General features: G+C 40.5%; 1 protein-coding gene across 6 annotated transcripts in view; it reads left to right on the top strand.

The window, feature by feature from the left end:
- Positions 1 to 968: 968 nt before the first annotated feature.
- The window catches only part of MYOM1 (myomesin 1), a 139,493-nt gene continuing 115,631 nt past the window's right edge, over positions 969 to 24,830 (top strand). For 5 of the 6 annotated variants that reach the window (XM_043508037.1, XM_043508041.1, XM_043508039.1 and 2 more), the window contains exon 1: positions 22,127 to 22,281. The gene's annotated coding sequence lies outside the window, so the exon portion shown is untranslated. Of the gene's footprint in view, positions 1,196 to 22,126; positions 22,282 to 24,830 lie in introns of those variants that run through there. The other variant, XM_043508036.1, reaches the window with a different exon arrangement.

Genomic DNA, 24,830 nt, shown 5'->3' with positions numbered 1-24,830 from the left:
AGTTACGCTCGCTAATATGAACCCACTAAGAACCATTATATCAGCGGGGGATTGCAGCAACATTCTGGTCATACTGTACCATACTGCCCCTCGCTAGTGCAGGAGAGGGAATTGCCAGAGTGCTTTCTGCTCTAGTCATCACTGACTGGTGTAACTGTCCCTAGGGCTTGTCTGCACTGCGGCTTAAGTCTGTACTAACAAATTAGTGAGGATTGAAAAAGCCTGTGTACACTTAAAGTGTGCTATCTCCCTATTTAGTGCAAATTCTGGAATCCTGTTTCAAAGTATACTACGTTTGATGTGTATCGAGTTAGTGTGGCCTGTTGTTCATGTGCTGCAACTGCTACTCCACACTGCTATGTGGGTGTCTGTGGGTGATCTGTGTGTTCACCTGTGTGCCCTCCACTGTTCTGGGGCCTAGCTTACTGGATGTCTTCCCCCGCCCCCCTTTAAAAACTAGCACAGGGCCAGGATTGGGTTACCTGTGCCTAGATTTGAATGTATCAGCATTACTGCGATATCACTCCAGAAGCCTGACAACAGGCCTCAAGGGAGTTGCCTGGAGCTGCGGTAAGGTCCTTGGTCTCCTCACCAGATGGGGAAAAGTAACAGTGCGGGCAGCTCTTGCAGCCAGCCACCAAAATCAGAAACAGTTTGTGGAGATCACAAAGCCAATTGCTAAAAAGGTCTCACCTGGAATGCTTCTCAATGCCTTAGAAAACCAAACAGCTCAGGCAAATATACAAAGAGACCCCAGGTTGACAGAAGAAAATCTGGCACTGGCCATTTGACTTGTCCCTTTTTTGAAGAGCTGGACAGGATTTATAGCCACTACAGAGTCCTGTAGCTCATGAAAGCTTATGCTCAAATAAATTTGTTAGTCTCTAAGGTGCCACAAGTCTCTTTTTCTTTTTGCGAATACAGACTAACACGACTGCTACTCTGAAACCCATCACCATTGTGGAGATGTGAGCTGCACAGGACAAGCAAAAACAGCAGCAAGACTCATTGTGGGAGGAGGACAATGAGGAGGACAGTGAAGAGATCTCCCCTGAACAGCTCAGATCTCTTTGGAATTCAGAACCCAGAGGGTGACCCTGGAGGTAGCAAGCCCGATTCAGAGCACCAAACTCAGCGCACAGCAGAGGAGCAAGATCTTATGTAGTCAATTGAGGGGACCTCGCCATATAAGCATGTATCTTCTATTTTTTCAATTTATTATTATGCTATACAAACACAGCTGCCCATTTCTCAGGCCCCAGACTCAAAATAAGAATAAAAGGCATCCCTGACACCATTGCCCTGGAAGTTTAAACTTTCTAGTGGATGCCTTGATGCTACTGAGCAAGTCTCTGCACCTCAGCGTCCCACCTATTGTTCAGACTTTCTCTCTTCCTCTCACAAATATAGTGCACAAATATAATGCCTTTTATTCTAGGCAAGTTTTGTTCTGCAGCTTCTAACCTAGCCATAAGACAGTGCCTTCTCGCTTCGAGATGGCCAAATGCACATTCAACTATCATTCTGCATGGTGCCTGAGTCCTAAAAATAGAAGTGCTGGAACTCACTTCTCTGTTGGAGCCCTGGGTTGACTTGCTCACAGGCAGCAAAAGGGGTGGGGGTGTCACTCTACGCCTGCCAGGACCTTTTGGCAAGTGCAGCAGTAAAAGCTCTCTCCCATTTTTGGGAAGACGGGGGTGCCTACAGCACTGACCATAGGTAAGGCAGGAAAAGAAGAGCGGGAGACATGCTGAAGTTCTGAGATATGCCATGTCTGCGCCCCCGGTGCTATGGCAGGACGCAACCCGGAGAATGCAGGGGGAAGTACTATGCAGCCCTGTGGGCCCCCAGCACTCCTGCTCCCTATGGAAAGCCCCGGCATCTGGGCTGCAACCCCTTCCTTGCTGCTGCCTCATCCAGGGCAAGGAGTATGGGGAAGTGCCAGTGCTGGAAAGCTAGCAGGGGCTCCCCTGCTGGGTGGGATGTGGACAGCTCAGCCCATTATCTCCTGCATAGGTGGTGGGTCCCTGGACGCAGGGCTGCCCCGCACTGCTGTCTTGGGTATGGCTGGGAGGGGAGATGGTGGCAGCTGAGTCTCCATTCAGAGCCAGCCAACGGGGGAGGCCTGTGCCCCCACCCCTCCTATTCATTGCGCCCCTCTCAGAAGTACTGGAACACCATTCCAGCTCTCAAAAAGAGCTCCAGAATGCCATTCTGGAGCATTCCAGCACCACGCCATGCACTGCTGACTCTGAAACTACTGAGGTGATAGTTAAACGTTTAGTTTCTTGTGTCCAATTGACCTGTAAATTTGTTAACCAGGGAAGCTAGAATTAGTTAGGTGTCCTGGAGTAACTGGACCAATCTCCACATCGTTGATGTCCCTAGTTATCCTTGGAGCAAGCTTTCCATTATTCACTGAGGTAAACAGATGTGTGTTCTGAAAGATCCTAGCATTGTGGGCCTTTCCATAACTCCCTTCATGTATGTTTATAAACCTGCCATTGTGGTCGACCAGGCAGTAGAGCATGAAGGAGAAATCCCCCTTTCTGCTGTATGAGTCTCTGTGGTAGTCTCGTCTTTTGCTCAGTGGTGGGTCAGTTGGCTTCCAAAACCAAATTCACCCAGCACCCAGAGCTCATATAAAGCATTTGTTCACACCTGCCAGCATAGTAGCGCAGAGTTTTCTTGCATCCATGCTTGCCGATAGCAATTTGAAAGTGATGCTTGTCCATCCAGAAAGAAAGAAAGCAAGCTTGAGGTGGAGGGAGTGGAATTATGGGATTTTTGGAGTTTGACTGCTAAGTCCTAGAATTCCACTGACTTCCACCTGGTTTCTGCTGTGCATCCCACAACGCACTGCAAGAAAAGTCCCAGAATGCACACAGCTCAACAGTGAAGCAAAGGATCATGCGATACCCACCCGATATGCCATATGCATAGTGCGCCCCAAGCCCTTGCCATGTGATAGAAGCCACAGTTGCCCTGTTTGCATGCTATTAGTGTAGCTTATATATTGAACACCAACTCGTGCAATCATCTCAATGCAAACAAAGCCCCTGCAAGTAGACAAGCCCCAAGAGGGCCATTGCAAACTGGAGTAGCTTAGAGCAGGTGTATAGGATGGCAGAGAACCAGCCCCAGTATTGGGAACCAAAACTCTTTGCTTACTGGGTGTAGCTGAGGATTCAGCCTTTTATGATCATTGTTAGACCTGTGCAAACCTTTCATAATGAAGCCACAAACAGATCTCATTCATGTTCTTAAGAGAAATTTTCAAACCTCTATGCAATGTAAAAATATTGTAGTAGAATTAATAATAGTGTATTTTTTCCATAGGCAAAATTAGTGACATTTGATCTAAACTGCAACATTTTCTTTTATTTTAATGGATTTTTCAAATCTGCATAAATAGATGTACAAAAATTAATTTCAGGTTTTCCTGTACTAGGCTTGGTGACAGTTCACGTTTCATTACACAAAACATTGATAATTATAAAGAAAACAGTGGGATAAATCTTAAGGAATAATATATGTCTTTTGGTCCCAAAATCTTGGCAATCTTCCCTAACATGGATCAGCTGCAGTGAGTTTCCACAGAAATCCAGTTAAAGCTGGAACATTATTCAGGAATTTTAACCTCTCCAAGGAATTAGCCAACATGAAGCTGTAATTAAGAAAACCACAGAATGTGAAAATAGGCTTGTGAACAATTCATTTCAGTCTCTGCTTTGTGGTTAACTTTTGGTATTTTGGCATCTGACCAGAGCTAAACTGATGCTTTAGTTAAGGGCATCTCATTGCAAATACAAATACAGTAACAATGGCTAAGCTTCAAAGAGCTGCCATTAGGTGACAAATGGTGGACAGATGGGTTCAAATTTGAGCCATCTAATAGAAAATAAAACATATATCGCATGATCAAATTTTTCCTCTCCATTTTTTGCCTGTGACTATAAATAGTGAAGAAGATTCACGTGCCATGTTTCTCATATACACTGCATATATATTTCTTTGTTGGATTGTTAACTTTAGAACTCAATATCATTCTTAATATAACAAAAGCAGATTCCACATTTTTAAAAACTTTGTTCTATAACTTATAAAGTGCTACCTGTCCTAGTCACTGATCTAATTACTCTATATGAAAAATTATACTGTTAACTACCAGAATTCTTTCAATTGAACTAATCTAAACAGTGGGTCATGTACATGAATATCTTTTGTGATAAAGAGATTGTGTTCTAGTTATGCTGTTAGGTTTTCTGGGATTGTGTATATGCATGCCTATCAATGCAGAATAGATTCCTCTGTGTATAATTCCCGGGAACTTAAATTACTTGTGCAGCTCTTTTTCATGTGTAGTGTGCAAGGTTTTGAGGAACTGATAGAATAAACAGCACAAAAGGGGGAAATAACTAGTTTTTGCAAAATTCAATTTTAATTTTTTATAATTTTGATAGATATCACTTTTTATTTTAAAGCACTTTTTAAGATTTGTAGCAATTTAAATGTTCACAGTTGCATGAAATTATGAGTTTTAAGCATTTTTTCAGTTTTTTTTATCAATTTAAATTTTCACAGTTAGGAAAGTTATGGGGGTCAGATGATTATTTAATTACAGTAGCCAGTGAGATTTTAAAAAGTTGAAGCCTTATAAACTGTTAACACAAATTATCAACATCACGTCAAAATATACAAAGTAAATATCCTTAAAATCAAACCTGTTCTTACTATTCATTCACTAGTCCATTTGTAACAAGCCTAATTCCAAAGTCTAAATCACTGGATTTTGACATTAGTAAGTTCTCAAGCAGCATTTTTCTTTCTTTGTCTACCTATATATTTTGATTTTTAGTGATAGAATTTTTAAGTCAGTTTGTGTGTGTACAGTGAAATTGATGTTTGCTGACATCTTCTGATAAATATCTGTTCTGGGCCACGGTGCTCGAAGCACCACAGGCCTGGCAGGAGTACTCTGAGAAAAACAAGGCTTACACACAGCTGTGAGTTATTGGCTTTACTGAAGGTTAGTGACCCACCCGCAATGGGGACTCCAAGCGTTGCAGTCACGAAGGCGGGGAACCCAGCACACCGGAGCTCTGCCTGGGACGGAGTCCAACGGAGGGGCAGACAGTCAGCGTTAATAAGCACTACACAAAAACAGCTCATGAATATAGAACTAGGTGCTTCTTAAAGGAGGGCTTTCTACTATCTGGCAAAGGGCCATGCAAAGCAGCTATGTCCTTCAAGAACTATCTATATCCTGCAATAACACAGCAGCTGTGTCCTTCAAGAACTATCTCCTACAATAACAAAGCAGTTATCTATGTCCCACAGTAGTCTCTCGGCCCGAGAAAGCGAAAGTTCCCTAGCTAGGCCGTAACAAAGTCTTCCGCAGTCCCTTATAATATCTAATAACCAGCAAGAAGAGACTTGTTCATCCAGTTGCCAAAAACTTCACCAACAACACTGAGAAAAATTTCAAGAGGTGGAATGTCCTTTGTTATGTGGACAAATGCATGTAACCTATGCTTTATCAAAACTGCCAGTTTAGAGACTCAAGGGCAGAAGGACAAAAATCTTGGTGCCATTATCCAGCACACTTCTTGAATCAAAGACAGCTAACCCTAAATAGTCACAAAAGAAGTGTATGCAAGGAAACTATAGCAGAAGGAATTCTGTGATAAGAATGACAAGTTGTTACCCCCATTACAAGTGGTTGACTTGCTGCCAATGTAACAGCTCTACCAACTGCACTAAGGTCATACATCCTCATAATCTCCAAAGGTCAGTCCAAAAGGAGGAACAGAAGACATCTAAACAAACCAAGGAGGACACTGGCTCTTTGCTTGTTGTGGACATTACATTACATTTGTAGATTTTTTTTTTGTTACATAACTGCACTCAAAAACAAAACAATGTAAAACTTCAGAGCCTAAAAGTCCACTCAGTCCTACTTCTTGTTCAGCCAATTGCTAAGAGAAATAAGTTTGTTTACATTTACAGGAGATACTGCTGCCTGCTTCTTATTTACAATGTCACCTGAAAGTGAGAACAGGCATTTGCATGGCACTTTTGTAGCCGGCACTGCAAGATATTTACATGCCAGATATGCTAAACATTTGTATGCCTCTTCATGCTTTGCCCACTATTCCAGAGGGCATGCTTCTATGCTGATGATGCTCGTTAAAAAAATTGCATTAATTAAATTTATGACTGAACTCCTTTGGGGAAAATTGCATGTTTCCTGCTGTTTTACCCGCATTCTGCCATATATTTCATGTTACAGCAGTCTCGGATGATGACTCGGCACATGTTGTTCATTTTAGGAACACTTTCACTGCAGATTTGACAAAACGCAAAGAAGGTACCAATGTGAGATTTCTAAAGATAGCTATGGCATTTGACCCAAATTTAAGAATCTAAATTGCCTTCCAAAATCTGAGGAGGATGACGTGCGGAGCATGCAAAACTCTGATGCGGAAACTACAGAACCTGAACCACCATAAAGGAAAATCAGCCTTCTGCTGGTGGCATCTGACTCGGATGATGAAAATGAATACGCTTCGGTCCGCACCGCTTTGGATCGTTATCAACCATACCATCTCCATTAAATCTTCCCTGGCAGCAGTTGAACCTAGTGACATTACCCTTCCTCTCTGGGAATTATTAGGTCCTCAGAGCTACAATGGCTGCTGTGGAGCAGCATAGCAACTGCTCCATAGCCTGGGGGAAGATTCCTTTCTTCTTTTCATGTTCAACTACTCAGGCTGGGTACTGGGTAGATGGGCTAAAGATCCATCTGTCACTGTGAATCTGTATTTATGGTAAGGTTGCCACGTGGCCGGGTTTTTTTCACTTGGGACGTGGTAGAATGCCCTACAATTCACGCTCCCATAGTCCAGACTGTGTTAGGATAAGGTAAGTAAAGAAAAATGATAAAATAAAAAAATACACATAGAGTATGTGTGTGTGTGTATTTGTGTGTAGGGTGGTATAAAATAGTTCTTTAAAACATTTTAGTAATTAGCCATAGTCAGCAGCACTAGGACAGTTTTTGTTGCTGGGGATGGGAGTGACCATTGGCTATTTATTCTGCGTTTCAGAGGTGGCAACCCTATAATATGTGCTCTGTTTAAATATTTGCAGTGTTGAGTAATGCAATTTCAGACCCTGCTGGAGCTAGGCTCCCACAAGGAGAGAAGTTCTAGCATCCAGTAATTTTCAGCCTGATCCAGGGGAAAACTCCCTCTGACTGGCTGCCTTCCCCACCTCCCTGACAATGCCATTTTCATAGGAGGGAAGGGGAAGGAAGGAGCAGCCTTTCTGCTGTCCTTTGTGAAAAATGGATCTGTCTGCTCACCCTCCTCTCTCGCTCCCTGCAACATCAGATCTGGGAAGAGGGAGGGGGAAAACTGCCCCTCCCCCACAGGCCTGAGAAGGGGACCCTCCTGCAACTGCCCCCAGACTTGTGAGGGCATTGAAGCACTCACTGAGTGTAGGAGGTGCACTGAGGGGTCAGGGGCAGATATGGGTTCTCCAGGGCAGAATTGATGTGAGAGCTGGGGGAACATAGGCACAGGCCTAATTAATTAATTAGTATTTAGGGACTTGGGAAGAAGCTAAAAGCTCTGTGCCATCAGGCAGCCAGCAAGAGTTCTTGCAGTGGCGGCCAGAGCCTCCTTACTCTATGCATTTGGGAAAGTAGACACTGTAATTGGCCCACCAATACTGGGCTGGACTGGGGGAAATTCAAAAAACAAGATAGATCAGAAAACATTACAGTTAGTTTAAACCAGTGGTTTTCAACCTGTGGTCCACGGAGCCCTGAGGGTCCACAGACTATGTCTAAGATTTCCAGAGTGATCCATACCTCCATTCAAAATATTTTAGGGGCCCGCAAATGAAAAAAGGTTGAAAACCACTCTTTTAGACAAACCTAATAGGCCAAACTTATGATTTTTGAACATTATAGGGTGGCAATGTTGCCTATATGGAAAGCATATAGTGAAACTGTATATTAAGGTTGCTCTACAAATGTATGTATCCTTGCATTTTAGCAGTAAGAACAATTTTTAGTTACTGTATAATGAATTTAAAGTATGCTTTTGGTTCTTTAAGATTTGGAAAATAATATGCATATTAAAGCAAATGTAAGGCTAGGAAGACAGAAATAATGGCAAAAAAAATATATATCAATAAATTAACAGGCATCTTGTCTTCTGATTGTCTAGCATTGGCATCCCATCATCCTAAACACCTTATGCCAATTTCTGCAGTCCTTATTCAAGCAAAATTCCTATTGATTTCAGAAGGAGTTTTGCCTTAATAAACAATGGAGGATTTGACCTATATTGACTAAATGAAAATTCAACAATAAGCAACTTCTGAAATAGCAATTGATAAATCTTGCACAGAGCATACAGATCCAGTCTTTCTTTGTGCAAGACATTTATTTCCCTATATTTTCCGTCTGTGATAACTTTCTTTATAATTGAAGTATTACTCCAAACTTCCTATTTCTTGAAATGTACAAATAAAATCCAACACAGGTAACAACCATTTTTTTTATTTCAGTTCAGACCTGCAGGTTATGGGTAATTATGGTAGCTCAAAATACTTGGGTTATACTGCTGTATACTCTTCTGCTTCATAAGGGACAAGCTTGATTGAAAACCACAAGTGAAGTGGCATTGGATTTAGATATTTTGCTAGTGGTGCATCATTCAAAATAGCAATTCCCTGTGGGGTATGGAAAATTTAGAAAGAGCTCCAAGCAATCAAGCACTGTTTTGATACTGTGAACAGCAAAATATGAAAGACAGAAAGAGAGTGGACTATTACACCTGACCTCTTCCCCACCCTAAAAAGCACAGAATAATAAAGTAAAATCTTTGTAAAAGAAATATGAACTAAACAGAGTCCTGTCTATGGCAGTAAATGAATACATTGGAATAACATAGGGATAGACTGGGTAAACTGCCCAAATTCTCTCATTTTGATGGTGAGAGCCATGCTGAACAGAGACATTTTGCCAATTAAATAGTGGTGTTTACTGTTTTGTCAGCAGAAATTAAGTGAATTTGCTTTTATAGAAACAAACAAAAATTGGAAATGAACCTAGAAAATGTGATTGATTTTTTTCTGGTGAGGAGAACATTTTTGTATTGGTCTAACAGTAACAGTGGACAACTGATTATCATCAGTAGATACTAGCATAGTTTCTCTGAATCATGTTTATTTGGTGCTTTAGAATCTGCAGTGCCTCTGGGAGCAGGATTCAGTCATGACAGAGTCAATTTTTCCTCTTGCAAGCTCTCTTTTTCCATGATGCTGGAAGTCAGTCACTGAGCTTTTGTCCAGACTCCAAATCAAATCTTTATTTTCTTTCACTACCAGGCTGATCTTTCATTAAGAACAAACAAAAGTCATTTGCTTAAAACAGTTCTTATTTTAATTTATGCTCACATAAGTATTTTAATCTTCTTGGCTATTCCCTATACGATAAGAAAATAATTGTTCATAGTTCAATCTTTCTAGTTTTTCAACTACACATTCATAAAATGGGGAAAATAAAAGTGAGTGATAATCAGTGAAACTCCAGAACTAACTTTCCAAATGAAAAGGGATATAACATGAAACACAAATGGAAATCAAATATGCCCAGAGAAGGACAAGCTAGATCAGGGATAGATAGCCCTGATTTTACTACAGAGAAAGGTCTAGATAGAGTCTATGATATAAATGAGAACAGAGCAAACAACAAAAGCCAAAAAGAAATAAAGAACTGAATAAAATAACCACTTAATACAAAACAAAGTGGCAGATGGGAGAGACAATACTATATAAAATGGCACCTCTTGTAAAAGCACAGTAGACAAGACACTTTCAAAGCTGGCAGTTGGGGGGGGGAACAAAGGGTTCTCTCTGTCTGTATGTTTTTTTCTTTGCCTGGACCAGAGCAGGAATGGAGGTTAGAACTCCTGTAAAGGGCTAATAAGCAATCTAGTTAAATATGCGTTAGTTTCTGTTTTGTTTAAATGGCTTATAAAATAAGTTGTGCTGAATGGAATATATATTCCTGGTTTTGTGTCTTTTTGTAATTTAAGGTTTTGCCTAGAGGGATTTTCTGTTTTGAATCTGATTACCCTGTAAGATATTTACCATCCTGATTTTACAGAGCTGATTCTTTTACTTTTTCTTCAATTAAAATTCTTCTTTTAAGAACCTGATTGCTTTTTCCTTGTTCTTAAGATCCAAGGGTTTGGGTCTATGTTCACCTATGCAAATTGGTGAGGATTTTTATCAAGCCTTCCCCAGGAAAGGGGGGGATGCAGGGTTTGGGAGGATTTTGGGGGGAAAGACGTTTCCAAGCAGGCTCTTTCCCTGTTATATATTTGTTAGACACTTGGTGGTGGCAGCAATAAAGTCCAAGGGCAATAGGGAAAATAGTTTTGTACCGTGGGGAAGTTTTAACCTAAGCTGGTAAAAATAAGTTTAGGAGGTTTTTCATGCAGGTCCCCACATCTGTACCCTAGAGTTCAGAGTGGGGAAGGAACCTTGACATGGTGGCTGAGCGGTGGAATTAACTTGAAATCATTTTGAGATCAATTTGAGATTTTTTTTTTTGAACCAGAAGCACAGATTTTTTTTAAAAGGAAATATTTTTTTTTCCTTTGGGCTGCTGGAAAGCAGGTTTTATGCTGAAAGCAGTAAGAGGGTTTTTTTTGTCTCTGCTTGGGGGCCAGAGCACAGACAAAAGGGAATTGTCTTTTGTGAGCTGGAGTTTTCTCTACCTAAAGGTAGGGTAAAAAGAAAAGGAGTACTTGTGGCACCTTAGAGACTAACAAATTTATTAGAGCATAAGCTTTCATGAGCTACAGCTCACTTCATCGGATGCATTTGGTGGAAAAAACAGAGGAGAGATTGATATACACACACAGAGAACATGAAACAATGGGTTTATCATACACACTGTAAGGAGAGTGATCACTTAAGATAAGCCATCACCAGCAGCGGGGGGGGAAGGAGGAAAACCTTTCATGGTGACAAGCAAGGTAGGCTATTTCCAGCAGTTAACAAGAATATCCCGAGGAACAGTGGGGGGTGGGGTGGGGTGGGGGGGGGAGAAATAACATGGGGAAATAGTTTTACTTTGTGTAATGACTCATCCATTCCCAGTCTCTATTCAAGCCTAAGTTAATTGTATCCAGTTTGCAACTTAATTCCAATTCAGCAGTCTCTCGTTGGAGTCTGTTTTTGAAGCTTTTTTGTTGAAGGATAGCCACCCTTAGGTCTGTAATCGAGTGACCAGAGAGATTGAAGTGTACTCCAACTAGTTTTTGAATGTTATAATTCTTGATGTCTGATTTGTGTCCATTCATTCTTTTACGTAGAGACTGTCCAGTTTGACCAATGTACATGGTAGAGGGGCATTGCTGGCACATGATGGCATATATCACATTGGTAGATGCGCAGGTGAACGCATAGTGCTCTGATAGTGTGGCTGATGTGATTAGGCCCTATGATGGTGTCCGCTGAATAGATATGTGGACAGAGTTGACAACGGGCTTTGTTGCAAGGATAGGTTCCTGGGTTGGTGGTTCCTCAGATATTCTTGTTAACTGCTGGAAATAGCCTACCTTGCTTGTCACCATGAAAGGTTTTCCTCCTTTTCCCCCCCTGCTGCTGGTGATGGCTCATCTTAAGTGATCACTCTCCTTACAGTGTGTATGATAAACCCATTGTTTCATGTTCTCTGTGTGTGTATATCAATCTCCCCTCTGTTTTTTCCACCAAATGCATCCGATGAAGTGAGCTGTAGCTCACAAAAGCTTATGCTCTAATAAATGTGTTAGTCTCTAAGGTGCCACAAGTACTCCTTTTCTTTTTGCGAATACAGACTAACACGGCTGCTACTCTGAAACCTGTCATTATGAAAGGTAGGGTAGTTAACCTCCTGCAGGGCAATTCACAAGTCTTCACAGACCTGAAGTTGTTTTTTACCTAAGAGCAACTAGAGGGGTTTTTTGTCTATTTGCTTGGAGACAAAGGTGTTAGTGATTGTCAGTATGGTTGTTTTTTTGCCTTTTTTTTGTTAAAGGATTTTTCTGTAGGCTATCAGAGAACATAGGTATCCAGTTACAGCAGAGCAAAATTTTACAAGCCAAGATTTTTTTTTTTTAAACTCTTGGGTGCAAAGTTAGTTAAAAACAGAGAGGCAAACATGACAGAGCCCAAGGCAGAAACAGCCAAAGAGGCTGCCCACAAGAGAGCTATGGAGGCAAGGGAAAAATAAGTGGAGGAGAGGGAAAAAGAGGAAGCATGAACTGGAGTTTGAGAAATTCTGGATTGGGGGAGTGCATAGTTGACTGAAAGCCACCTTTGTGCACCCTGTCAAGGTTCCTTCCCCACTCTGAACTCTAGGGTACAGATGTGGGGGCCTGCATGAAAAACCCCCTAAGCTTATTTTTACCAGTTTAGGTTAAAACTTCCCCAAGGTACAAATTATTTTACCTTTTGCCCTTGGACTTTATTGCTGTCACCACCAAGCATCTAACAAATATATAACAGGCAAAGAGCCTGCTTGGAAATGTCTTTTCCCCCAAAATCCTCCCAAACCCTACACACCCCCCTTTCCTGGGGAAGACTTGATAAAAATCCTCATCAATTTGCACAGGTGAACACAGACCCAAACCCTTGGATCTTAAGAACAATAAAAAAAATCAGGTTCTTAAAAGAAGAATTTTAATTGAAGTAAAAGAATCAGCTCTGTAAAATCAGGATGGTAAATACCTTACAGGGTAATCGGGTTCAAAACATAGAGAATCCCTCTAGGCAAAATCTTAAGTTACAAAAAGACACAAAACCAGGAATATAGATTCCATTCAGCACAACTTTATTTTATAAGCCATTTAAACAAAACAGAATCTAATGCATATCTAATTAGATGGCTTATTAGCCCTTTACAGGAGTTCTGACCTGCATTCCTGCTCTGGTCCAGGCAAAGAAAAAACACACAGACAGAGAGAGAGAGAGAGAGAACCCCTTGTCCCACCCTTCCACTTTGAAAGTATCTTGTCTCCTCTTTGGTCATTTTGGACAGGTGCCAGAGAGGTTATATTTAGCTTCTTAATCCTTTACAGGTGAAAGGGTTTTTTCCTCTGGCGAGGAGGGATTTAAAGGTGGTTAGCCTTCCCTTTGACACAGTACTATATAAAATGGCACCTCTTGTAAAAGCACAGTATCATATAAACCTCCAATGACTACTGATTCTATTGAGGATGTTTGCTATTACTCTTAAGGAAAGTCCTTATAATCTCTTCCTCTCCTTCATATTTAGCTTTGATTTATGGCTAGACAGTAGTAGCCATGATCTAGGAAAAAAATTGGGGGAACGTTAGAATATTTCTATTTTCCAACTTGCATGTTCCCGTAAATTTGCACCAAATATTCCTGTCAAATTTCAGGCAAATAAAAATCTCCACAGAATTCCCAGTTGTGGAGATTCAGTAGGGGTTTCTGAGTCAAAGAGAAGCAGAATAGTTAGTGTAACAGAGCACAGAGATTTTTAAAGAATGATTTTTAGTGCCAGTGGACTACTACATTTTCCCTCCCCATTGCCCCTAAAAATAACTGAAGTGCTAAATGAGAAATGAGGCGGATGAGAAACTCGGTCCACAGAATAGGGCCTATTCTGCACTCAGCAAAAATGGGCAGTATATCGATTGTTGATGCATGCAGCAACCTGCCAAATTATGATATATCCTAGCCATTTAAGACCTTGGTTGAGGCTGATAAGCCCCAGGAATAGGGTTTGCTTGTCTGACAGCACGTAGATTGGTAACCTGATGTATGAGGCAAAAAATACTTCTGCTTTAGTGCTTTGTTCTTTATGCCAGATTTTGCATGCCAAATTTCATGATGCAAGTTCTTATGTCAAATCTTGTCCAGCATCAACAGCTTACAGAATGGTGATTGAAAATGGAAAGTAGAAGATTCAAAATAAACAAGATATATATTCTAAGCATTGCACAGCAAAGTACAGACTAAGAGCAGGTGGTGAACAATTTGGTCACCCTAGCAAAAACCTTTTCTGTGCAGTGAAAAAAATATTATGTGATCATGTAATCATAGTGCAAGGGACAGAATTAAGGTGAATATGCAACCCTAATTCTGGCAGTTCCTAATTTTTAAATGCTTGGCAAACGTAAAATTCTTTTAACTTAGTTTGAATGTAATTTCCTAATTTTTTTTTTAAAGGCAAACAAAACTATGATTTTAAATTGTAACAGTCCCTTGTCACACATCATCATCACGGTTTGAAAGAGGTGCCTTCAGCACAGAATCCTAGGCCTCATCACTTGAGCTAAGAGAGTAATTTAGCTGACAGTAGGAGAAGGCTGTTATCTTATGCAAACCAGCCACTCATTTGGATGTATAGGTTGCAGCAGACTGAGACAGTGGGTTACATTTGCAGGAGTAGCTACATTTTACAGACAACATACCCAAGGAAAAAAATTTGGTAGTCTTTTTTAGAACTAGTGTGGTTAAATGGCTGAAAGTTGGCTTTGCCATATTTAAGGTCTGGGTTCCTTTCCCATAATGTATAACTCCTCAGTGAAGTATACTCACTAATTATTACTCAATAATAAAGACGGTGAAGAGCACAGAATTCTCTCTTCTTACTCTTTGTTTATTTAGGACGTATTAACAGGTTTACTAATGTTTGCCTTCTAAATATCAGAAACAAAACTATAATAATTACAACTGTGAGCTTTTGTTTAAAGAGACATTATACAGTTGTACAGTCATCAGATCTCTCTATTTAACAGTGTTCCCATGTAAAGATGCCCACTCTGTAATAACACTTATGACATGTTGTTTCTAGTGATTTTTATTAAATTGAGTGGAATCTCTGATTACACATATTGAACAGAACAGGCAAGTCTACCATGTGTTAATATGTAAACAAATTGGAGAGGTGTATTGGGTTTTTTGCATGTGAATGTATGTTGTCTGAATATTGATAAAAAGGTAACCAAATATCTACAAATGTATTTGTCCTCAGCCTGTTTAGCTGGGTATGTAATTGGTATATTAATTTTTCCATAACAACAACGTCCCATATTTTTGAACCATTCCTCTGCAGTTGGACTATTTTTGTTTTTCCAGGCTATCAGTAGAATTCTTAATGCCAGTCATGAGAAGGACTGAGTCTAGAATTTCATAGTTTCTTAACCCTGTGCTCCTTCCCGTATTTGGCGAAAATGTGGAGCCATTTTTTCTGTGTCCCATCCAGAAGGTAACTGCTGTGCGGCTCGCTGAGTGTGGTACATGTGCAGTGTTAATAGAACATTCACAGTTTTTGGTAGCAAGCCAGGAACAAGCTACAGTGAGAAAAACCAGATGGAAATGGTGATTTTTGACAATATGTAATTTAGCCAAGTATCAAGTGGATTTTCAAGGGGACAGACAAAAGGCACCTACTTTAGCTCAGAACTATCACCATGCCAAATTTCAAAGTCTTACTGTAAATCATGGGATCACAGAGCTCGTCAAAAATAATTTTTATAAAGGAAAGTGGTAGGTAATCTCAGTATAGGTCACTACCACTCCTCCTATACTATGCATAAACTATAAAGTCTTATGTTTCAGGTCTTAAGCCAGCCCTACATGTGATTGTGGAGAAGGCATACAAACCAGGGAACATCTAGTGAACTGTTGCCTAAGAGGGGCAGCCTTGATTCATGCCATGCCTCCAGGAGGCCGGCTCTACCGTTTTTGCCGCCCCAAGCAGTGAAAAAACCTGTTGCCGCCAAATTGCCGCTATGGATGGCAGGAGAGAGAGGAGCTGCCGCCTAATTGCCGCCTCGGTGGAAACTCTGCCGCCCCTTCCTGACTGCTGCCCCAAGCACCTGCTTGGAGCTGGCCCTGGTCACCAGAAGGCCATAGAGTGGATGACAAACTTGGACATCAATCTTTCGTGTTGCTTTTCAAGTTTCCATATGAAAGAAGAATGACAGATGTTAGGGCAGGTTCCTCTATGGGCAAGTTATTCCATAATTGTCCATTACACGGTTTCTTGCACCTTTTCTCTTAAGCATCCGGTACTGTCCACTGTCAATCAGGACACTGGACTGATCCAATATGGCAATTCCTATGTTCCCATCTACTCTTCTCCTGTATTTCTCTTGTAAGCCTTTGCCTCCTTTAATCTTGACTGATACAGTTCTTTTTTTTTTTTTTACTGTCTCCTAAGTTGGTTCAAAATGTAGAGATTTGTCTCACTATCTGTACTGACAAGTGGGAACACAAAACCTTCATCACCTAAAATTTCCAGTGGCTTCCTGTCCATTTCAGAATTTAGTAAAAAGCCTCCCACATAATCATCAGAATCTCCTGTGGACTTGTGCTCCCTCCTTTGTATCTCTTCAATCTTATTCCTCCCTATTCCCAAGAGTATTCCTTATGCTCTTCAAATACCAGATTTCAGTGCATCCCCCACCCTCTTTCCTCAGTGAGTGATAGAGCCTTCTTCCAAAGTGTCCTCCCCTTCTGAAACAGTCTCTCTGTATTTCATTGACTCCCTGACATTTCAAATCTCTAATGAAAACCCTTTTTGGCCTTTTTCAATAAAACAATCCAAAGATTTCCAGGTTTCCCTGGCTCTTTTCTCTGAAGCTTTGGTCAATGTTGTCTTCATATCCCCTTCCTACTGCTCTACATAACTCCTTTTATATATAACTGCATAATTTACTTGTTTTTGACTGCCAAGCCTCCTGTGATAAGAACAAACAAACAAATTATTTCATTAAATGGAGAAAGGGGTAGAAACAGAAGAACTTTAAGTTTTACACGCTTAGTATATTCTGGAGTAACAGTGAGGAATGAATGAATGAATGATTATACCAGAAACCATGTCATAGAAGGTGCAGTGGTTAAAATTAATTTATTCTTTTTTAATTTCTGCCCTAAAATATTACATATTGTTGGAACTAGTAAGTGGCTACCACTCCACTGCACTCCAGAAGTGGCTGCGCTTTGGTGCGACAAAAGTGATCCATAACATGATCTGAGGTCTTTTTGACTGAAAGTGCAATATAATTGTAAGTTGTGATGACATGATGTGTAGTGGAATTGTATCAGTCAGCCACATCTGCTTTACTAGGTTTCAATGGCTTGAATTGATGCCAGATGATAGCTACGGTCTGATTTTTGTATCATGAAAGAGTGCAGCCAAGAAGATTTTTGGTGACACGAATTGGAGAGAGAGGCCGAGAGCAGTGTCAGTACCTAAGGCAACGATAGCTAAATTGTACAATGATGAATGATTTGACAAAAGATGAATACCATGGGATAATATCCAGGCCAAATTGCTTAATTCAGGCTTCAGAGTAACTCAGCTGCTTCCAAAGGCTATGAAATAGAGAGAGTACATTAATTTCCCCAATGTGGCAATATATCAGCTCCCAGTCTTTTTCATCAGACATGTTGTTTGGTCTCTGGCTTTGAGCTATCTCAATCTGAGAAGTTGGCTGATCCTATAGCCGTCACTTATCAAGAGGTTGCTGACTGCACAGAACAAGGTTTTCTGAAATGATTAATGATACTTCAGAAACTTCTGATCCAGGGAGAAAGTCTGTTGCTGCTGCTACTGGTAGACAGCTGTTTAAAGGGAGCAGTAAGAGAAGCCCCATTAACATATTAGTATGATAAAAGTTGTGGTCAGGGCTGGCATAAGTTAACTGCAGATATCTTCCATAACCAATCATTGGTGGTTAAATAGAAGTAATTTTTACTCCTATTGGCTCCTTGATTACCAAGCAAACACATACACATCACCTGAAAATATGGACACACTGATATTTTTGGATAACAATTCCACTTTTGAAATGCAGGAATGATTCTGGAGAGGAAAATGAGGCAGAAGTATGTCATCAAGACCGTTAAGAAGATATTCCTTTACAACACAGATCTAATGTATATACTCAGCTGAACCTTTTGCATATACTGGTATAGGTGGATCTAGGCCTGCCCAAAATCCAACCTCTCAACCAAGGGGAAATGCTGACCACAGGCCTCATACAGTGACTAATATACTCAGCAGTAATGCACAACATCTGAAGTGCTGTTTAGTGTTAACCACTTGCGGCAGCCTGTCATGTATCTCAAGCATTTGGAATCTTGGCTGAGCCTGTTTAAACCTGCACAAAGATAAGAGGGGCTGCTTCTCAACTGCCCTCCATTCTATGTAGTCATTCACACCTGTGCAAAGAGGGTGTGCATTTGATGTAAAATGAGGTGTTGTTAAACCCACTTTGTCATGGCTTTACACAGGGGCAAATGTCATAAGGTACAAGGCAATGGGGAATTGGGTCCAAAGCTTCTATGTCTTAAGAGGCAGTGAGACAGCTACCTTTGGGTGTGCAGTAACAACACCTGAAAGTTTTAGTGACCTCTGCTGGTGCTTTGAGTATGCATGACAAACTTGCCGTGACAACAAGAAGTCAGAAGCAATACATATGGCAGGTTAAGCCATGTATTGTGACCAGAAATTGTTAGGCAAAATGTTCTTGGACAGCTGTCTGATTGAAAAATTAGTTAAAAGCTACCAGACTATTGGCTTAGTCATTGCATAAGCTCACTACTGCTCTTTTCTGAATGATGGGTCTTTTGACGAGCTCAGAGAGAAGAACCATAATGCAATTTGCCATTACCTCCCTCTCAATAGTTGGTATAAAGGCAAATGGCTGGCAAAAGACCAACAGCAAATTTGGGCAGTAATCCCTTTATTCTTCTGCTGTGTGGTTATGAGGTAGAACCTGCCCCTGCATTTGGCTATGTAGGGATCACTTGATCTTGTTCACTGAGGTACCTGACAACACTCTCAAGAGCCTGGCATCATATGGTAATTGTCATGAGTGGAATCTGGGACTCTACCACAGGAAAATGGGAGTGCAAAATACCTTATGAGGCATTCCACATCCAGCAAAAGAAGAGAAGTTTGCCTTTACAACAGCAATTTTCAACCTGTGGTTTCCACAGAGGTCGATGCCTCCATTCAAAATTTTGTAGGGGTCTGCAAATGAAAAAAGGTTGAAATCCACTACTCTACAACATAAAAATTAATATCCACAACTGCAGAGAGTAGAAGGCCTGTGGAACTGTCATGAGCTAGTAGCCTGGGAAGCTTTTTATGCCAAATCACACTCTAAATGTGGTTTCCAGTTTTCTGATTCAGAAAATTGTGTTGGTGTCTGTCACTTTGTAATTCTAATTAGCAGGGGACTCAGTTAAAATTCCAATGAATAAGATCTCCCGATGTCTAGGTAACTAAATACATGTTGACGCACTGTCACAGGAGTTTTTATACCTTAAATGCTCTGTGATTTGCACTGTGTATTTTAGATGTCTAGATGGAAGTTAAATGGTTTGAAATTAGCACCTGAATAGCATCCCCTTGTATATCCTGAAACAGATTATATACCCCTGAAAGGTCTAAATTTAACTGCCAGGTATAATGAAGGAACCCAGAGGAATTTACTCTTAATACCCTGTATGTATTATGACAGGGTCTGGCCAGATGGCTATAGGAGAGTAATAGAAGGCAGATATATTAGCCCCAAGCTAAGTAGGTCCCTTTTCCCTGGGTAAGGTAACAGGGAAGGTTCCAGAACAATCAGGAACCTTCTAGAGACAATTAAGACAGGCTGATTAGAACACCTGCAGCCAATCAAGAAGCTGCTAGAATCAATTAAGGAAGGCTAATCAGGGCACCTGGGTTTTAAAAAGGAGCTCACTTCAGTTTGTGGTGTGCATGTGAGGAGCAAGAGGCACTAGGAGCCGAGAGTGAGAACGCGGACTGTTGGAGGACTGAGGTGTACAAGCATTATCAGACACCAGGAGGAAGGTCCTGTGGTGAGGATAAAGAAGGTATTGAGAGGAGGCTATGGGGAAGTAGCCCAGGGAGTTGTAGCTGTCATACAGCTGTTCCAGGAGGCACTCCAGACAGCTGCATTCCACAGGGCCCTGAGCTGAAACCTGGAGTAGAGGGCGGGCCCGGGTTCCCCCCAAATCCTCCCAACTCCTGGTCAGACACAGGAGGAGTTGATCTGGACTATGAATTCAGAAAAACGGCCAAGCTGAGGGCTGCCATGAAGTTCCAAGGTGAGCAAATCCGCCAATAAGCGCAAGGTAGAGCAGGAACTTTGTCACCGTATCTTATTTACAATGTAAGCCATTCACGACAGGGATCCTGTTTCCTTATATATTTATAAAGCACCATGCATGGTAGTGGCATTTTGTAATAATAAATAATAGTAATATAATCTTTTGCAGATTTTAATATCTGATCTGTCATGTAGGCAATTTATGGTATAATAATAAATACTATTAATATTTTGCACTTCTTTACTGTCTTTCATTGAGAGATTCCAATGTGCTTTGCACATAAGATCTAGTCTGCACTTGAAAGTGTTTCTAATTAAGGAAGGGTGTGAATGTAAAGTGCAGTGGCTGTTCCTGAACAGCTCCACGTGTATACCCTCTTATTCTGTTCCCATTTAGCTTTGAAAGTGATTTTGGCTAATGGGAACAAGGCACTCTTATTCTGGAATAAGTGTATCCACATGTGAAATTAAATGGGAACAACTTCATATGTCAACAAGCCCTAACAAAGCCTCATAAAATATTTCTATGTATTATTGTATCTATTTTACAGATGGTTAAACTGAGGAACCAAATTTGGGAATCAATAGCAGACCCCAGAAGTCCTGACACTCAATTTCCTACCTTAGCTAAATTAACATATATTATGGCCCAGATTCTCTGGCCTAGTTTCAGCTGGGGAGGCATAGGACTGTGGATCAGGAGAAAAGGTGACTTTACAGCATCAACTTTGCATTCCCGCAGTCCTGGAGCCAACAGAGGCTTGGACCAATCCCTGAAGCTAAGCTGCTAACAGCTCCAAGGGGTAATTCCAGTGGCCAAATATAGCAACGGAAGAGGGATGACTCAGCGGTGCTCCTTTTTACTGGCCATGCCCTCTTTGCTGGGGAGCAGGTGACAAAAAGCCACTATGCTGGATCTAATCTATACCACCCAGGGATTTCACCTAGGAAAGAGGTCTCCTAAGGAGGGAGTTTTCAGCAGACTTTTCAACTGTTTTGCACTGTTTGGATGATTCAAAACAATCATAGTGGACCTATGAGTTAGGGCCTGTATGTATATAAGTCTACGTATACAAAATAAAATAATCTAATAGCTTGTATCTTAAATAAAATGCATGGTGCTAGAGAAAATACTTTGTTTGCAGTAAAGTCACAATACATTCAACATATTATACACAGATATTTTCAAGTCACAGAGATTCATCTGTTGTTATATTCAGCCATATTAATTGCATATAATGTCTGTGTCAAGTTTCTGTGACTTAAATGAAGGAAAAAGAAAACTTCATTTAATTATCTCTAGACTAAAGCTAAGGGAAGTTTTCCCTGACTATAGCTTAGTAGAGATAATACTCTTATTAATTTAGAAAAAAAATCTTGGCTCTTAGAATTATGGTGTTTATATCTAGTTAAATGCCTGGCATGAGGTTATGTCCTTAATTTAGAATCTTATCTTAAATATGAATATTAAAAAATGTGGCAACTTGTCAACAGACCAGAGAAATATGTTTTCTATTTAACTGAAACTCACTGCTTGACCTTATGGACATTAGCCAATAATTACCTCTCTGAATTCTCTTTCATTTAGTTGGAATCTGATCTGTACATACATATATAGCTATGTTAATTAAAATCATGTAGTGTAGTTTGGACATAAAAAAAATCCAAGAAGTCCATATAAAATTCAGGTTACTGTACACTGGCTTCTGCAAGTATGGAGACTTCTCATCTCTACTTTTGAATCATGCTACAGAACATTCTCTTCCTTTTTTTCTAAATCTAATTGCATTAGTGAGGATACTTAAGAGAGAACTCTTAGCTTGAAGCTACTGTCATCATGTGTTTGCATAGAGATATCTCCCTGTATCTGTCTCTGTCTCTCTCCCTGTTTGCTTCTATATTTATCAGCCTCCCTGGCCATAAAAGGTCTGGACTGTAGCTCTGACATTCCACTGACTACAGGCATTATTTTTGTTCTGGACCTTGGAGTCCAGTTCTTAGCCCTGGTCCTGACACCTCTTTGCTGGATTCAACTTTGCCGGATTTTTCTCCCTATCATTCATCCACTTCAGGACTTTTATATTTGTCATTGTTCATTTGGCTACTGGTAAGTGTTCCATTTAGACAGGAATTTTTTCTAACTTGTATGCTCTCTTTATTTTGAATCTGTACACTGGATTGTTGGTAGCTCCCTTTAATCTTCTGAGCTCCGCAGTTAGTTGAGGGAGATGTGGTAACAGGTTGGAGAAATCTGAAAGTGTAGCTGCAGAGACAAAGCCAATCAGGACAGGGACTCAGTTATTATCAGCTCAGCTATCCAAACTGATAGCTATAGGACTTTTCAAATGATGCACGAGTTATTAGAGGTACAGGAAACTTTTGTTGTGACTTTTGAATGAGAGAATGTGTAAATAATCTTCTAAATATTTTCTAATTATATGGGATATATAGTGAATTCTGAAGCAGATGAAGTGACACTGACTAAGCTCAGAGGAAAATCTCCGATATTTTTTCCTCTATCAAAATTTTCGTTTTTCTATTTCTATATTTTTTTAAATGATTTTGAGTAGATTTTTTAAAAGCACAAACTAGTCATACTTGCCACTAGCTCAATGGATAGGTTACAGATAAAATCTTTCTGTAGTATATTTATATTGTACAAATAAGTACAGAATATATGGACCCAAAAGCTGTACCTGTGACTTATGACATGGACCATTGGCCACCCATGTCTAGGCTAGGCTCTGCAGTAACAAAAGCATATACAAATTCCAAAGGGAAAATGCTACCCTCACACATAGCTGGGTACCGTCGGGATGTACTGAGCATTTTATAAAAATTAAGACATAGGACTCAATCCTACTCCACTGAAGCCAAAGACAACACTCCCATTGATTTCAATGGGGACAGGATGCAGTGATAAAATCCTTACAAGGTCCCAGATTTTCTTGTGGGGTTTCAAAGGAACATAGGAATTGCCATATCAGATCAGACTAATGGTTCCTCTTGTACGGTAACCTGTTCCTACCAGTGGTCATTACCAGATTCTCAGAGGAAAGTGTAAAACCCTTATAATGGACAAATATACAATAACATGACTAACATTAGTTTCTAGCTAATGTCAGGCAATTAGCAGTTGGCTTATGTCCTGTACCGTGAGGTTTGATATCTCATGTAAGTTTGAATACTAGGTAGTAACTATGCATATTTGTATCTATATAAATGTATAATCTTTCTAAGAATCCTACTGAGCTCTTTGCTACAGTGATTTCTTGTGGCAGTGAGGTTCATAAGTTAATTAAGTATTGTAGAAAAAAGTGTTTCCTTTTAAAAATGTTAAATATGCTGACTTTAAATTCACTAACTGTTCTCTTGGTCTTATATTCTGAGAATGTACATAGGAATGCCCGATTTAACTTCTCTCTCCTATGCATTTTATGCAGTATTTTATACTCTTCCATCATGTCTCCTCTTATTTTGTCTTGTTCTCTAAATTAAACAGTTCTAGTCTTTTTAATCTCTCCTCCTAAGGAAGTCTGTCTAATCCTCTAATCATTTTAATTCTCCTGCTCTGGGCCTTCTCTTTTTGTTTCATATCCTTTTTGAGATGGGTTGACGAGAACTCAACGCTGACATATTCAAGATGAGGGTGTACCATAAGCAACAGGAACAATGCAACGGCTAGTATCCAGAATGAAGCTTGCCGGTGCTGGAGACAAAGCTGGTGAAGATAAATGGGGATCAGCTGTAGCACTCTCTATGACAGGAAATCAGAGTGTCGTGCTTCTTTTTAATGTATAGAGCAAGACTCATCTCTTTGCACTAGCCTGTCTGTGGATTATGGATTCGCTCTGGCTGGCAAGCCCTATCCCTATCTTTGTGTGGGTGAATGAAAATGATAAAGGTGTAGAAGAAGAAAAGAATAGGACTTATACTACAGTGATTAGTGCTATATGAATAAGAAGACATATAGTTTACACCAGTGGTTCTTAAAGTGGGTCGTGACCCCATTTTAATGGGGTCACCAGGGTTGACTTTAGACTTGCTGGGGCAGGGGGCTAAAGCCAAAGCCCGAGCCCCACCTCCCAGGGTCAGAGCCCAAACCCGAGGGCTTCAGCTCAGGTTATGGGGCTCAGGTTACAGGCCTTGCTGCCTGGGATTGAAGCCCTTGGGCATGGGCTTTGACCTCCCCAGCCTGGGGTAGTGAGGCTTGGGCTTTGACCCCAAGATGGTGGGGCTCAGGCGAATTCAGGTTTTGGTCCCCCATCCTGGGGTTGTGCAGTAATTTTTGTTGTCAGAAGGGGGTTGTGGTGCAATGAAGTTTGAGAACCCCCGGTTTGCACATATCAACCTCCTCCTTGTTGAAAATTGAGTTTATTCCTAGTCTTTTATTTTCTTTCTTATAACAAGTTCCAACTTCAAGACAGAAGTTAATCTCTCACCCCATAACTAATTATTTAATTGCCTCTTATGAGGGACTTCATCAAATATTTTTTCAAAGTCCAAATAAAATATAACTACTGGTTTTCTTTTATACACTACTATAACTCATTGGGTCCTTCATGGAATTCTAACAGATTAGAGAGGCATGATTTTCCTTTACAGAAACCATCTGGTTTGTCCCTATTCTATCATACTCATCTAGCTATTTAATAA

This window comes from Dermochelys coriacea, chromosome 2, assembly GCF_009764565.3.
Source record: "Dermochelys coriacea isolate rDerCor1 chromosome 2, rDerCor1.pri.v4, whole genome shotgun sequence".
In the NCBI taxonomy this organism is placed as follows: Eukaryota; Metazoa; Chordata; order Testudines; family Dermochelyidae; genus Dermochelys; species Dermochelys coriacea.
The sequence above is the reverse complement of the archived record's forward strand: the minus strand, read 5'-3'. Positions and strand labels throughout refer to the sequence as shown.